The sequence below is a fragment of the Lepisosteus oculatus genome, chromosome 8 (assembly GCF_040954835.1).
Source record: "Lepisosteus oculatus isolate fLepOcu1 chromosome 8, fLepOcu1.hap2, whole genome shotgun sequence".
Lineage (NCBI taxonomy): Eukaryota > Metazoa > Chordata > Actinopteri > Semionotiformes > Lepisosteidae > Lepisosteus > Lepisosteus oculatus.
The window spans coordinates 34,930,896-34,944,350 of record NC_090703.1 but is presented as its reverse complement, the minus strand read 5'-3'; positions in this window follow the sequence as shown (position 1 = coordinate 34,944,350).

Genomic DNA, 13,455 nt, shown 5'->3' with positions numbered 1-13,455 from the left:
CCTTTCTATACCTATTCAGAAGTCATATTTTAATGTCTCCTTCCTGGATCACTTCTCCAGAGCAGCACACTTCAAACCTTCCACTCAATCATTACTTCAATCTTATTGATTATTTCATACATTCCAACTGCTAACCATGCCCTCATTCATATTAAATCTTTAGTTTTCATAAGTGTTCTAACTCAGAGATACAGTATGAAGAACCTATAGTATCAGTCCTTCTGGGAATTCCAACAATCCTGTGCTTATGGATGAGTCGTTGTTCTTCTCAGCCAGATCAGCTACCCCAATAAAGCCTAGTATTCTAATCACTGCTTCTCCTCCTTAAGATTAGACTGAACTAAAGAAATGAACCTTAAAATAAACGTTTGACTTTCTCCAGAACTTTAATCTCACCTACCTTCATAGAAATATCACACTTTTGATTGTGTGCTTTTGTTTTCACATCTCTCCCTCCACCTTCTTCTTCACCCTTGCAGAAGCCTCTTCATTTTGTTTAAAAGGGGGTTTTCACTTACAGAGTGTTGTTCTCGTCAGATAAATGAGTTTCCCCAATACAGGAGAGTATTCAAATCACGTCTCTTCTCTTTTGTAGTTAGGGTTTAACCAAACTTCTGAATTTTATCAAAGAAGGTTTATTTGAGTTTTTTATAGCTGCCATATTTTTTGGCAGAGATTACGACTGAGATGATAACATCTTATTCAATACACGGTCATGTGTCCCAGTATTGCAAATCAAGATGTTTCACTTCTCACTGAATAATTCTATTGATTATACAGGGAAAATACAGCATGTTGCAAAACTATTCAGATGCTTTCCATGCTATACCAATCTGTGAAATTACAAAATGATGCAAATATATTTTTTAATGGGGCAGTGTGGTGGCTCTTTGGGTAAGGATCTGCACCTGTGGCTTGAAGATTGCCAGTTCATATCCCACAGCCAGCAGAGGAATCCTATTCCGTTGGGCCCCTGAGCAAGGCCCTTAACCTCAACTGCTCCAGGGGCGCCGTATAAATGGCTGACCCTGCGCTCTGACCCCAAGCTTCTCTCTCCCCGTCTGTGTGGCTGTGTGTCTAATGGAGAGCAAGTTGGGGTATGCAAAAGACAAATTCCCAATACAAGAAATTGTATATGGCCAATAAAGTGATCTTTAAATCTTAAAAACCTTACTCAAGATGTCACATGACATCTTTATCATATACTATAAATTGATTCAGAAACTAGTTATTCTAATGGCTCAGTGGCTGACATTGAAGCAGCTGAAATTATATACTGCCCATAAAGTGACCTTATCTTATATATTTTATACTTTATTCAAAAACCTGAAAACTCAAATTGAAAATTTCTAAGGGTAAAGTTTTATTTAATTTTAGCAAAAACTAAAGAGAAAAACTGAATTACTGTCTATTGATTGCATGATTATTCAGACACATTAACTCAATATTTGGTGGAAGCAATTATCCACATATCTTTTTGCATAAGTCCCCACCAAATTGGACACTGGATTGATTCACATTTTGATTTGTTTCTCTCACTTTGCATGATGGGGATCACTTATGGACAGCAGTTTTAAAGTCCTTCCACAGATGCCCAATAAGATTCAAGTCCGGACTTTGACTGTGCTACTGAAGGACATTCACCTTCTTATTCTTAAGTCATTGCAGTGTAGCCTTAGCCCCTACGTTTTTGTGTAACATGCCGAAAAGTTCATCAAGGGGATTGCACCCTATGTGGTGCTTAGCTAAAGATGTTAAGCAAGGAAATTATATGAAGATCGGATGCTGGGTGGACTTAGCCAAGTCGCGATGTCAAAAGTCATGGTCAGGAGGATGCATAGGTCTAGAACCTGGGTTTTCACAAGACGATAGTTCTTTCAGTTGAGGAGCTTATAAAGAAGGGGAGCTCTATAAGAACGAACTTAATACTGAGCGAGGAGGTGCAGATGAGGAGCCCTTAAGTAGTGGGTAGTCAGAAGGTGTGGTGCAGGATTAGGGACGTGGGAAGAAGCAGGGGCTTGTGTCTGATTAGTGGAAGCCGTGACACTTTTGTCAAGGCAGACTCGTAAAGGTAACGGGAGGATGGTCCCAATGCGGTACCTAAGGAGTAAAACGAGAGGCGGAGTCCGAGGAAGGATCCGAGGTCTGTGAGGGAAAAGGCAAGAGAGAAGGTATCCAAACCAGAGAAGGGCAAGGCTGGGGTCCAAGTCGAGTATGCAAATCCAGAGGTCAGAAGGAGGAGAACAAACGAGTGGGTTTCCAAATCCGTGGGGCCAGACAGTAGGCGAAGTCGAGGTAGAGTTCCGTGGTAGGTAACGTGTAATTAGTGCGGGTGCGTTTCCATGTGAGAATGCGGTGAGTAGAGGGCGTGACAACTTTGTCCCGGTCGAAGGCAAATTTTTGTCTCAATTTTAAGTCTTAAGCAGTTTAGCTCTAAGATTTGTCATTTATTTTGTTTTAACAGTGTGTTCACATCAGTCTTGACAAGCGTCACAGTCACTACTGTTGAGCAGCAAGAGTGTATCATAATGCTGTCCACAATATGTTTGACAACAAGGATGATGTTGACAGTGATGCACTATGATAGTTTTGCATCAGATGTATAGCTCTGTATTACAAACAAACAAAGAAACATCCCGGTTTGTCTTGCCTGACCACAGAACTTTGCCACAAATTTGGGGAATTGAGATTTTCTTTCAGTTCCACAGGAATTCCATTTGTGAAGAGAGAAGGATATTTCTGACACATGAACTCAGCTACTTAAACTTTGTACCTCTTTCAAAGTTGTCATTGGCCTCACAGTGACATACAGTACTTAGCCACTTTCCTCATTGCACAGCAGCACAGTTAGAAGGGACAGCCTATCTAGACAGTGTCTGAGTATTTTCCACTTCTTAATGATCAATTTTTCTATGCTCAAAGACATATTAAGGGCTCTTGAAATGTTTTTATACTCTCCTCCTGATACAGTACGTGCCTTTATACAAACTGAGATGTTTTGAAAGCCCATTGCTCTTTATAGTTAAATCTTCCAATAAATAAGTGTATTTGTTTTGATATTATATGAATTTGTATTATTGCACACTGACAGTGGGCACTCAACTAATTGTGTAGGTCATTAAGGTAACATTTTTTGAAAATCATGAGTTTTCCACTTTTCTGTCATAATAATTATTTTCTTTTTTGTGCTTTGAATGTGTTTAGCTGTTTGTGTATATAACATATATAAATTGCTACTGCAAAGTATCATAACTGCAAACATTAAAGCAACAAAACATGAGGACTATGCAAGGATCTGAATATTTTTAAAGAATAGCAGCAAGCTCTGGTCCATAGAGACTTTGTTGTAGTTGAAGCTCCTGTTTCCATGTGAGAGTGACATTTAACACATTTCTAATATTTAGAATTAATTTACAGGCCATTCATAGGACTGAAAATGGAAACTATTTGTTTCTTTATTCATGTTGTCAGTTGTATTTTTATCAAACCAACTTGTGGGCACATTTGGCTATTTTGAGCTTGTTGCAAAATGACACTTGAGACAAGATGCAAGCACCACACCTTAGTACTGCTTCTAAAACTGACCTGACACAATTATAGCATTTCTTTTTTTATAAGAGAGGTGAAGGTGTTAGACAAACACAATAGAACATTCACAAACAGCTTCAGTCAATATGTTGCTATTTAAAGACTGACCTTCCAAGTGTTCAGGCATTCTGTCTCAGCAGGAATGTTCTTTCAGCTCAAGACAACAAGGACAAATATCTGTTGCTTTCTGCCAAGAATAAAAAAACACTACAAGCCAGGAACAATATTTTCAAACAACAAACAGTTAACAAAAGAAAAGGTTGCTAGACAGATTCAGTAATTCAGTGATATTCACATCTTTTTGCAGTCAGCCAGGTTTTTCAACAATCCTTAATGCGTAAAGACCTGGATAAAGTGGCAACATAGTCCAATTAAATGACAAATGTATTCGTATTTAGTCATTACGAGTCCCAGATAGAAGGAAAATCAGAAGACACAGCAGCTCATACAACAAAAATAAAAATCGATCGTCAGTACCTTTTTTTAAATATATTTTTCATTGATGACCTGAAAGTCATTTGTGTGGTAATTTGTTAGGCTGCAGACTGAAGAACAGTAAGTACTGTATGTTTTGGGTTAGTTTGTGTTGTCCAATTGACAAGGATGGCCAGGCTTAATCCTGGGGAAATACAATTCAGCAATCCAGATAGGTCATCCTTAAATCATCAATTCGTAAGGGCTTGGAACATAAACACACAGTTTTGATCAATTTCGTATGTGAGTTAGGAATGCACAACTGTGATCCTTTAGACCTGCCAACTGCTGGTATTTTCATTTCACATTGTCTTAACTTAAGTGAAGAAAATGCCTGCTTATTGTGCTCAAAATAAAATGGTTCCAAACTTTTGAAAATGGATGATTTAAGAGTGACCTCTAAATCCTGCTGGACTGTGGCTTTTCTAAAGTGAAATTAAGGCTAATAATTTAAAATGAAACATAAACCCTTTTAATAAGGAATGTCTTAAATGAGAGGAAATGTTAACAATTCAAATTATAAATATCAACCTTTAATTTTACCCAATATAGAGGACATGGTAAGACTCCTGAAATTACCAGCTAATCAGAGACTTACAGTCAGAAACATCATGAGAGATGGTAACATGTAATTGACCAGCCAGACCACGGAATCTTTAATCAATCCATTTTCTAACCCCTTCTTCCAATTCAATGCTGTGGGAGAACCAAGGATGCCAGATCTTGGACAGGATACCAGTCCATCACAGGACAGACAAGCAGAAAAACACATACTCATACCAGGGCCATTTTTCCCAGAAAACAATTCACCTTACCAGTATGACTTTGGACTGTGGGAGAAGACACCTGGAGCACTTGGAGGAAACTCACATAATCACGGGGAGAGCATCACACCATGCAGATAGTACTCCAGTTTTGGAATTAAACCGCGGGCCTCAGTACTGCGAGGCTTAGCAATATGAACGTGGGACTATTAATAAGTACAAAAAAAACTTTTCATGGATTTCCTTTTAGTTCCACTAGCTGTGCCACGGGGAGCTTAAACATAGCTGAAACACGAGAACCTGTAGCAATTTTGGCAATTAGTGCTGGAGTTTTTACAGAGACAAACACCCAATTCACACTTTCCAACTGCTGTTTCTTCCAGAACTCTTGGTTATGGAAGACTCTTGTTTTAGACATGCTCAGTAGTTCCAAAGAAATAATAAAGCATTGGGTGAAGTGTCACAGACACAGAATTCTGCATTTAGGCATTTATACTATTTAATATGTTTCATTTGTCTACATTTCTTTTATTGACAAAATGTATTTTCTTTTGGCGATACATTTAGATTTTAAAGCTACATTGAATATTTTTGTATAATTATTATAGAAGGACACTAAATATGAAGTATGTAAAGTTAATGGTAATAAGATCTATTATACAAAAATCATTTTTTCTTATTGAAACCTGAATGTAAATGTATTTATTCCTACACGTACTCTATGGACACCCCAAACGATCCCAACCCCCAAAAAATAATATTTCGGATATTTGTGTGTGGAATACATTGATTATTATTATACATAATATATTTTCACGTTTTGTACTCCATTAAAACTAACACTAACAAGGAGCTTTCGGACAGAAATCAGTACATCGAGAAGTAGCATCAGTGCTCAACTTGAAAACCCACTTCCACTTGGGGTTTTACTAAACATAGTTGCCTTGTGCCCTCTAGTGGATAGGTTGAGGAATAACAAGAATTCAAGAACTCGAAACTGTTCAAGGGCTGTAACTCCAGTTTATTTGCAATGATTAATATATATATGTGATATATTTGTCAGCACGGTGATTTTGTAGAGTTGTCACGTTAGAGATTATTTCAGAAGTGTAGCTTTATAAGGTCAATTGTATTTAGATTCTGTGGTAAGAAGAAATAACCAAAGATTGCAAAAAATAATCCTACTTACTGTAGATGTCCTAAAAAATGATAAAACCTCCAGGACACTGTAGAGTAAACCTTGAGTAGGCAAAGCTTGAACAAGAAATTGATTAAATTGGACAATTATGAAATGTACATGGGTTGAATGGAGACATAGTGGTTAGCATTGCTGTGTTGTTCGCCCATTGTTCACACGGGTTTCTTCTGAGTGCTCTACAGTAGGTTTCTCCCATAGTCCAGTTGATTGGCATATGGGAAACTGGCCCTGGTGTGAGTGTGTACATGTATGTGTCTGTGTCTGTGTCTGCCTGTGCTCTGCAATGGATTGACGTCCCATCCAGAGTGTATCCTGCCTTGAGCCCACTGCTTGTCGAGATCGGCTTTGGCTCCCCTGCTAATCCGGTGAAATACAAAACCTCACTCGGCAACAAGCAACGGAAAATAATAATGTTTTTAAAATCTCATCCTTCTTCGAAGATCAATGCTGCACCTGTCAGGATTATTAATTCTGAGCTGACTGTTTGAAAATGTAGCACTGAAACTCTGTTTTGGAAAAACAATTAACCAGACTATATTTTGCCACTGGAAATGGCAGAGGCTAGACATGTACTCATTACAAATCAATGGTCCATCTGATCCAGCTACAGTAGTTGGAAAACATTATGGGATATGCCATTTAAAATAAGAATGGTTCCAATGGCATGTTTATGGGAAAATTGCTGGCAGATCTATTTTAAGAAGGCTACAAATGACCTTCTCATTTCCCAGAATGGTGGATGCCAGAGTCTGCGCTTCTGTCTTTCCTTGTCCCTAAGTGAGAGGTATGGTGCCCAGTCGGTGGCCAGCGGGTAGTAACAGGATCGCCCCTGCAATCCGGACAGCTACAGGGACAGATTCCAGTTACTGACAGCAGGCACCAGAGACCTCCTGAAGTTCTGCAGTATAAGCCATAGCACTTCACCAAGTACTGCAAATATGGTTAAGAGTTCAGGCCACAGACAACTCACAAACAGAATAGTTATACAATGTAAAACCCCAGGGTTTTGTGACATTAATATACATAATAGCATTACAGATATAGAAAACAGTGTAACACGTGTTCTAACCATGAAACATACTAATAGATGACTTACATAACCATAGGCAGAGTAATACCTAATACCAAATAGTACTGAGTAAAAAGTATTTTGTTATTAATTGTCTAGAAAATGGTTTGTTGCACTAAAGCTATACATTTGTTTACCATTATTTATGTATGGATACATTGGTAGTTATAGAAAGTAATATGTACTACAGTTGAATGATGTTTATATGAAACCAGTTAGGCAGTACTAAATGCCTGAAAATGATTTTTATTTTTATTTTCATATTAACAGACTTATTACCTTCTAGACTGTTCTATTTTTTCACTTTAAAGATTATACAGTTTTGTTCTGATGCTTTAGTCTCGATATGATTTCCATTTTATCCCCGCACCGAAAAAAAGCAACAACACAGCTAAACAAATAAAATAGAATACATCACCATTTTTAGGACTGGAAATTCACAAACACACTCTCCAGCTCCGTCTCAGGGGTCCTTCTTGTCAGGCAGAGAAAAGAAGTGGCTGTCCCTTTTCCATGAAGTGAAAAATCAATACCTGGACTTGGCAAGGTCATCCTGATACCAGTCTCTCCTCACAGCATTAAAAATTAACCCGAGCACAAAGAGGGCCTGGCTGAGATACCTAGACACCTACTTACTAGCTTGCAGATCCTCCAGTGTTGAACCAAAGCCTCTCTGAAGAGGAATCTTCTCATCTGTATATAAAGGGTAAATTCCCTTCTGTTTATGTGGCTTCAACAAGGTTCATTAATTACTCTGATTTACTTCTATGTAATATTATTTTTAAAAAAAAACACAATATGCATAGGTCGTTTTACTCAAAATGAAAACATTGAGTTATCTTGGTTTTATTCTACTTCAGATTTAAAAAGAAGGCACTGGGCTGAAAACATCACTCTAATCTCCCACTCTAAAATTGCAGGGTGGTATGTTTTTAATAGCTGTGCATTTGCTTACTGCATTCAGATGTTTCGCATTTTCACACAAAATGATGGCATACCTGCTGTGATTAAGGAAGATTATGGCAATTATTGTGAGAAAAGTAACTATTAAACTGTGAACAGTTATTACTGTACCGTGAGCACTACAGTGACACAGAATGTGTTGCCAGTTAAACTATTTTTGTCTGATATTGCTTTAATAAGGCTTCTACAGTATGTGACCTTGTTCTTTTATTTTATCAAGTTTTTCCATGGTAGAGGGATATCTACAATCACAATGAACCACGAGAGCTGTACACCTGTTATATGGACCTGTTTGTAAGATGTTAGCACTTTTTGTTTAGATGGAAAAAGAGATAAGTACAGTATTTTCTTTTTTTTAATTTGTGAAACGTTTTGATATATTTTTAAATATTAATATAATTTCATTGATATTAAAACAATTTTAGGAGATTTAAATTAGAATTGCACAAAGCCTGAAATGAACATTTATTACTTTTCACCAAGTAAAAAACTGGCTAATTCTTATTAAATTTCATAATGATAAGGAAAACATACATTTAACATTTAAAATATTAGTACTCTAATCAAAGTTGAAAAAATCAGTATTAATAGGCCTAATTTATTTCATGATCTTGACAATTGATATGTCTAAGTCTTCAAATCTTTAAAAATGTTTCAAATCTTTTTTCAAAAAAAAAATCAAATCTTGTCTCCATAAAGTAGTTCTTGTTCTGTTATTACATGTTAACCATCTGCATATCCGATACATGTTCTACAGAGACACAGCAGATGATATTTTTTCATGAGAAAGATAAAACAATATTTAAGGGTATATTTTTAAGTCAGCCTCAGTACAAAATGGCTTTCTGTCTACAAAGGAAAGCACTGATGAAGTTTTAATTGTCTTGTTAAGAGTAAGTATTAATGGGGCTTCCATAAGGACATGACACTATGCTTCTTTCCAAAGTACTGACAAATTAAGGACATATTATTTTTCCTCTTATGACTTGCCACTTATTGTGGGTGGAATGGGATTTGTAGAACAATTCATAGCTTCAAAGTTTTATCCACCTCTTTAAAAACGTATGGTTTAGAACTTAAATATCATGCTTTGTAAAAACAAACACATTTTCACAGGTCATTTATTACCTGCCAGTGTTCCTTAACGGAGTCTTGAGGAATTTTGGCCTTATAATTATCAATGCAAAGCATGACTGCATCCATGGTGTGACTGTCAAACTAGTAACTTGTCCACTATATAACCTTGTGAAATTTAGTTTGTTTCTTTTCCCTTTTGCTTTTAGAAAAATATGCTATGCTATGAACATTTTTATTGAAAGCATGGCTTGAACATTAAAGCTCCAAGTAGCAATGTCAAATTGAGGTGAATTGTCTTTACACAGAATTGATTACAAAGAAAGAGCAGGTAGAAAACACGAAAAACTCCCTGAGGAAGATGACTTTCACAGAGGAAAAAGGTCTTCAGGTTCAAAAAATAAAATCAAATTCTTGCATTACATGTAGTGAGGAGTACTTCTGTTACCTAGAAAATCCCAAGAAACTGATTTATTTAAAAACTTCCTGCATTGCATTGTTTTATAGTCTGGTGTGTAGGCAGCATCATATATCTGACGGTTCTTTTTAGAAAATGATGCCCGTGTGCTCATTTTTTTCAGTGTTGTTAAAGATTTCATGACTGCACTTTACAACAAAAAAGCATGGATGACCCAGATAAACCTGAATTGTTCAGAGAGAAGTGAAGAAAGTACTGTTTAGAGGACTGTATTAGAATAGAATTTTTACCCAAAACTGAAGAAACTCACCTTTAAAAAACATTGTCCCTTGTTGCTACAATTTGTATCTTTTGCTCCATTTCCTATTATACTATTTGGTACCATTTTGTGCGTCCTCTGGCACATGAAGAACATCAGCATAGCATAGTATATGCCATAGGTGAAGTATTATATTCAAGCCTTTTCAGAACGGCTACAATCACTTCATTTTTCAATTTCACATTCTTAATATGCCTCACAGCACTGCAGCCCTGAGTGTGTTATTTGCGTGGAGTTTGTATGTTCTTTTTGTATTATTGATAGTTTCCCTTGGGTGCTCCAGTTTCATCCCAAATTACACACACAAGCTGGTATCTTAAGTATTTTCTGGGAAACTGGCTCTGGTGTGAGTGTGTGCATGTTTGTGTCTATGTATGCTGTTGCTTGCTGGATTTAGGATCTGGCTGCCCCCACCACTATGGACATGCCTGATAACTTCTTAAGAACATAATTTTTCACATTTTTTCTTTCCTTGAATATTTCATAAGCATGGTAAGCAAAACCATAAGTGAAAACTACACCAGAAAATTGCATCTTTTCATTGTTAATAATATACTGATGGAAAAAAGAAACAATATCTCCTCCACACTCTGGCCCTCCCATCTGGGTGGAACAGGCTTAAGAGTGACTCATCCGTGAAGAGGACCTGATGCCATTGCTGACGAGTCCATCGCAGCCTCTGTCTGGCCCAAGCCAGTCAGGTCTGACATCTAGGAGGTGTGAACAGAGGGCCTCTGACAGGTTGCCTTGCTCTAAGGCCAGCAGAATAGAGCCTCACTGTCCTGTCACTGATGCAGGCATTGTGTCTGCCGGCAGTCTCAGCAGCAGTACAGGTGGCAGATCTGAAACGATCTCTCAGATGGACCAGTCGAATGTGTCAATCCTGCTCTGGTTTGGTCTGTCCTGTCAATCTGCTGAAACCATCTCTGCAGTTGGGACACAGTGGAGCAGCTAATTTGCATAATCTGATGATTGAAGTACCCTGAAGACATTAAATCACTGATTTTTCAGACTTCATAGTTTTTTGGATTGTAGGATTGGAGTGTCATGGAAGGCTAACGGGTTAGGCTTCTGAGAAGAGTAAAACCAAAGTTATTCCTAATTTTTTATTTGAATTGCAGAGTGATTGTCCACAATTTCTTTTAAATGTGATAATGGGGGGTGAGCAACTCCGATCCTTGAAGATCTGAGTATTTTCTGCTTTTCTTGATATTTATCTTAAGATCTACATTGAACTAAGGCTTTAGCTAAGAAGCCAAAATACCTCTTTTTATTTGGACTTATTGAGTATAAGATTTACTGTGACCCTCAAGAACTACAGGTGCCCAACCTTGGTACACAAAAGGCACCAAAAAAATAAGTATGAAATGCAAAAGGACAACAAATCTTTTATTTACCTACAGTACATTAGTTTTAAAAAAGACATGCCAGGGATTGACAAACTGCTGTGGCAGAAGCCACATTTGTTTGTATATAAGTCACTTTGTATGAAAAAAGGTCTTTAACAAATAGAATGAAATTAGATTTCCATCATTGAAACAGCATCTTATCAAATGTGTTTTTGATATACACTGATGGAAAAAAGAAACACAACATTTTCTGGAATGAGAATACTATAGTTATAGCTTATATACTTCCACAAAAAGTTGTCAATTTGTTTTAAGCCCTCTGACGAGCAATAAAGCTTGTGCAGTGAGGCATTGCAACTTGCCAATCACAGAAAAGCTCGTTAGGTGCACTTTTACCCAATGAGATCCAGGTGGAACAATGTCTGATCAGGTCACTTTTAAAAAGGCCTTATGTCAAAGCTTAGGTTACTGCAAGAAAAAGGCAACTTAGTCAGTTTTCTATGCATTCCATAATGCCTCGAATGTCATCAGAAGCAATGGAGAGCGCCATTGGCATGCTGCAGGCAGGCATGTCATGTGCCAGCTTTGCCAGTCATTATGGAGCTATGTCATTTATCTAATGTTACATATATGATATATGGAATATTGTTATATTTTTTCCATTTTCTAACTGCTTTATCCAGGGTCAGAAGGGAGCCAGAGAACATCCCAGGAAACAATGAGCACAAGGTAAGATACGCAATGGACAGGATGTCTGCCCATTACAGGGCACGCACAGACAAACAAAGACACACAATTACACCAGGGCCAATTTTCCCAGACGCCAATTAACCTACCAGTATGTCTACAGACTGTGGGAGGAAATCGGAGCACCTGAAAAAAAAAAACATCAACATAGGGAGAACGTACTGTACTACACCCATGCAGATAGCACCCCAGTTGTGGAACTGATATTGTTATATTGTTATTGTGAAGGAAAACATACAAGAGAGTCATTAATTACATATAAATATAATTGTCAATTGTCAATATCAATTGTAAATCATCATTAAAGGGCATTGTAAATATACAATGAACCCACACTGTACATCTGTTAACAAAATGGTAAGGAAATATACACTTTTTATGGTTCTAGACCACAAAAATATAGATTATAATTAGACTTGAAGTGTAGGATGTGCTGGAAATCAGAGGAGGCAGTTTAACCCCCTGAAACAAAACCTTTTTATTAAAATAATTTCCCCCAGGCAATATATAATTTATTCTTTTATACCCAATTGGCTGTGATGCACTCCTAACTTTAAGACAGAGTCCTTGGGACAGAGATGAATTTTCAAAATTGATCTTTTTAACTCAGTTTACTGTTCCTTGAGAGGTATCTGATCAATAGAAGAAGAAGAAAGACTTTGAGAAAAATGCTGGCATTACTTTTTTTTTTCAATTTTGCAAGAATATGAACACCATTTCAAACTCCAAATGCCCACCTCCATCTGCCCCTATCCGGGATAGCAATGAAATCCCAAATGAGGTCAAACCTCACATCAGTGAAAACATTGAACACAGAGAACTACTGATTTCTACGCACATCATTGTGTGGTGCTCTGGCTTTTAAAGTCCTTGCATGCATAAATTTCCAAGTAAAAACTCGACACAAATGTTCCTTCTATTCATACAAGTTAGGAACAACAGAATAGCAGCAAGAAAGTATAGTGGGTGTGTACAGGAACCAGCAATTAAGCTTCATTATTGCCCAACAATCATTCTTGGCAAACTTTATTGTACATCAAATATTGTCAAGGGGTCCGATCCTCCCTTGCTTCCGTCTTTTGTTAGGTCAGGCTCCAGCTCCACCTTAACCCAATATTGCATATACTGATTACAAGATGGATGGATTGATTAAATATTGTCCTGTGCATGAGTGTTTGGCATCAGTCAGTGTTAGAGCATGCAGTTAGTTACCCTTCACTAATGTGTTCTTCTATCACAATAACTTTGTTGTTTAATTACTTTTGCTAAATCAGCTTAGCTTGAGAAAAAAGCAAGCCTGTCATTAAGTAATCTTTACTTCACATTGAACAGAATTTTCAAATACATGATAAAGACTACATTTTGTACTATTAAATACACACCTGTTAGGATTAACTATTGGCTTATGACAACAGGGCTACAATCTACAGTATTAATATTAGTCCTGGAAAGGTAATAGAAAATTGGACCAAGATATAAGATAAGATCACTT